Here is a 4305-nt window from a genome sequence, read left to right as displayed (position 1 = left end):
GAAATCAACAGGAAACTCGCCACTCTTTGCAAATCGTATACCACTTAAAGGCTCATAATTACCAGTTTGAACTTAATAAATTAATATTATTTATGGAAATTCATTTTTCAAAACAAAAAGTTTTTATTTATTTCGGTCTCTTCAAGAAGTAAACTATTTACATACATTTGTTTGCATAACATTTCCCTTCGAGTTGGAAGAACATTGCTATACCTTTTTAAAAATGGTAAAAATCTGTTCTAATTTAGTTACATTTTTTGTGTAATACTTGACTTGCATTAATGGGCAAACAAAATTACATTGGTACGAAGAAAGGCTGTTGCTACTAGAGATGCTTCAAGAGAAGGTGCATGGAGTGCAATGTTTTTGGAAAAATCGAGTACGTTACAATAATCCCACTGTGTGAGCACTGTACAGATGAACTAGAATGTATGTGCACCTGATAAGTGGCTCAATTGAATTTGCACTATTTGGATATACATGCACCTGGCAATTTCTTGATTTGGTTCCAAGAATTACATTCATTATATCCAAGTAAGGTGCTAGCAAGGATTCTGAAAACCTCGTACTTTGCATACCGTTCACAATATTAAAGAATTTAAAAAATGGGTAAATAAATTCATAAACGAGAATGCTACATGGTGCCCATTTAACCATGTGCCAAATGTATCTTTTAAAACTGATACCTCTATTATTGAAGCTAAGAAAATGAAATGGCAAGCTAGTCATTGTTGACTAGGACATGAAAACTACAATTAGATATTCAAAAGCGGCCGTCTAGAATAACAGTATAAACAATTTTAGAACATGCACTGGTGTGTGTTTTACATGGAAAACAGACACCAGAATTGACATATAGTACATAGCATGGCATCTGCTTCACTTAGGATTTACAATGAGAAGACTTCAAATCTGTGTATCCTTCCGCTGAGGTACCACAAGGTGAAATACATGGACAATAGGAACATGTGGTAACTTGATATATTTAAACCAAGGAGCACTTTGCTAGACTGGCTGCTGAGGTATTCATATTTCTGGTGCCCTGTGGTGTCTTTCTGTATATAAAGGACCCTATATTCATGGTATCAATCAAATGCTGTTGGAGGTTCCAGACTGTTCAGTTCTTAAACTAATGTTCCCAAGTCAGGCAATGAGCCAGGGACCAGGCACTTTACTCAGGAAGCACCAGGTGTGGGTGAGGACAAGGGTGCACTTTTCTCCTCTACATCTTTGAAAACTTTGGTGTATCGGACATCTGGAAACGGTTTAATTTCTCAGGATTATTGGATGCCATGTGTGAAAAATCACGGATTACGTCCTGGTAGGTCTCGTCACCTGGCTGTCCATACAGTCCTTCAGATTCCCGCATCTCCTCATTCATTCTTGCCACTCGCAACAGGGTTACAATATCAGCATTTGCAGCTTCAAGTGCAATAGTCAAGGGGCATTTTCCTTCTTCATCTTTGGTGTGCTGATTTGCCCCACGCTTCAGAAATAAGCAGACTTGCCCGGGTCCATGTGATTAACATTGGCACCATTCTGCAGCAGTAACTCACAAGTGACCAAAGAGCCCCCATGCACAGCCTGAATGAGGGGTGTTGCGTTGTTGTCCTCTGCATTCACCCAGTTAACATCTGCGCCATGCGCCAATGCTTCTGCCATATCAGGAAGGCTTCTCTCATGCGCAGCTCGATAAAGGTACAGCCCTGGATGAAACTTTTTCGAATCCTGAAATACTGAAGAATCTCGCTTCTCGACTTCTAGGACTGGTTGATGCAAACTTTTTGAGGATACAAAAGAGGCAAGAAGTTCTCGAATGCCTTCTGTACTGAAGTGCAATACACTGGCATTGCTTTTCACTGAACTTCTGGCAGATGTTGAGAAGTGATCCTGTGATGCCAGGGACTTCTCAGAACTGCTGAGGTCTTCGTTCTTGCACTGGGAATAAGGCCTTTCCTGTCCATCAGGAGGGTGTGAAGCAACGCAGTCCTGGTTCACAAACCTCTTTTCCATGTACTTTGCTCTGATATATGACTCCTTTTCCACTCTTGGACTTTCATTGTCTGGCTTCTTTACTCCAAGGGTTTTCAATTTAGCTTCATATATTCGATTAATAACTTGATTTCCCAGTTCACAAATCAGCTTTAGTACTTCAGGCTCCCATGTATCTAACGTTAATGACCTTACTTTTGAAATGTGCACACCAAGGCTCCTGTGTATCTCAGAACACTCAATGCACAGGATGATTCCAAGGTTGATGCTGGCCCATTGCGGATCCGCCAGACCACAATCGCAGCAGACCGAGTTTCCAGCGATACACTGGATCCGCTGTAAGGCACTTTCACCTTTAACTGATTTTTCTTGCACATTGCTGCCAGAGTCCAGACTTCCTGTGGAAGGTGGAGATTTCTTATCCAGCTTCTCCGTCTCATCACTCTTTTCTCTATATGCTGCAGCAATGCCGGTTTGGACAGCTTTAATCCATGCCTGTCGCAGCTTTTCTGAGTCAGCCTGTAGCATGCGGCTCTTTGTTGGTGTGACTACTTCAAAGCAGAAACGTCTTTCTATGTCTTCAAAGTGTTTAACTGTGCAGAGCCGTAAATCTTCAAAAACCACTGTGGGGTTATCCTTCATTTTTTTCTGATATACCAGTTGGTTGTTTTGTATTGAGAACCAGCGCCTGTTCCAAGCTTTAAAGGCATTAGAGGCCCTTTTAAAGAGATATCCTTCCACCACAATGCCATTAGCAGTATCAACATTGTATTGAAGTCCGAGATCATCGTTGGTGAAATCCTCCTGCTGAATAGTCGAGTGTTTTTGTTCCATGTCCCTCTTCTGCTTTGCTGCATGCACATCAAGCCGATCCAGCTGTGAACCAAGCTCTTCCATGTGCGGTTCAAGTTCACTGAAGAGATCGTAGCCCTGGTGGAAGAAGCAGAGATGTGCCTTCATGAAGGACAACATCGATTTTAAAATTTCAGACCTCCGCCTTGACTGAAGAACATTGATTTGAAGGACGTTGTCCAAAGCTATGTGCTGGAAGCACTTTCTTTTTGCGATTAAGATGTTTGTTGCCTCCTCCACCTCGTGCAGTTTTGTTCTTTGAACTTGGGCATGTTTAACTAAAGCGTTTTTTTTTTTTTTACTGACCTTATCAAACTGCTTCTTTGCATCTTTGAATTTTGGAACATCGTCCTGAATAAATATCTGGAGCTGTGTTTGAATGGATCTCTGAGCTTCGTCAAACAGGATTGTGTGATAATTGATCATTTCTTGGAGGCAGTCTAAAAACTTGGTCAAGCTAGACTCAATCACCACATCCTTGCTCGAATACTGTGCCAGGTCCCGCATGCCATTCATAAATTGCTTGTTGGCAGCACAAAAGGCCTTGCCTGCATCAATCATGCCACTACATAGCTTAACAAGCTTATCAAGTTTCACTTCCAGTCCCGTCACATCACCTTCAACCTCCTTCAAAGCGGCTCTGAAACGGGGAGAGTCCTTCAAGCACTCCTCGAAATTAACGGCCCCCTTCATGCTGTCGCCTCAGCCCCTCCGGGGCGATCAAGGTGAGGGCAGGAATAAGGAGGCAGCAGCAAGATGAGGGGGTCTGAGCACAGCAGTTGAAGTCTGTCACTCTTCAGCCTGCCTCACCGCTGCGCAGCTCTCAGCCCTCCACTTCTGAGCACGGTCCCTGCTGGCAGACACTCCAGTCTCCTAGATACGCACATAGACATAGACAACAGACAACAATGCAAGAGTCTGAGCGTCATAGACACTATGGGCCCGATGTAGGTAGGGCGTTACCGATCGGTAACGGCCGAAAATCCCGATTTTTGGCCCTTACCGATCGGTAAACAGCCATCGAGATGTAGGGAACCAAAAACATAAAGAATCGGATAGAAAACCGAATCGGAATGAGTACCGAATGGGAAAGAATCCGTTTCCTCATCTGGGCACATCAACAGAATCCCCTCCCGGCTTTCCGCCTTACACCATAGCGACACCCAGGTAATTCATTGTATTTTACCTTTTACCCTTTACCAGCGACTGGGCAATTATTTCTCAAGACTTTTTGTTACTAGTAATACTCTTCTTAGGTAAACAGTATAGCGCTATAACACAGAAACTCATGATTCCTTTATTATTTTTGTATAGCGCCATACTTACAAATCAGCGTTACCAGTGGAAACGATCACCTATCAGACGAGAGACTTAACCATATATTCCTACCGATCACTCTCTCAACAGTATCGACTATATCATAGTCATACAGAATACCCAGTGGTAAGAAGAATATTGTCT

At 42.7% G+C, this 4305-nt stretch overlaps 1 pseudogene; it reads right to left on the bottom strand.

The window, feature by feature from the left end:
• Window positions 1-1488: 1488 nt before the first annotated feature.
• Window positions 1489-3537, bottom strand: LOC147727561 (arf-GAP with coiled-coil, ANK repeat and PH domain-containing protein 2 pseudogene; annotated as a pseudogene).
• Window positions 3538-4305: the final 768 nt, after the last annotated feature.

This window comes from Lissotriton vulgaris, chromosome 3_1 (genome assembly GCF_964263255.1).
Source record: "Lissotriton vulgaris chromosome 3_1, aLisVul1.2, whole genome shotgun sequence".
Taxonomy (NCBI): Eukaryota; Metazoa; Chordata; class Amphibia; order Caudata; family Salamandridae; genus Lissotriton; species Lissotriton vulgaris.
Note: the sequence above shows the minus strand (reverse complement) of the source record. Positions and strands in the feature narration are given on the sequence as shown.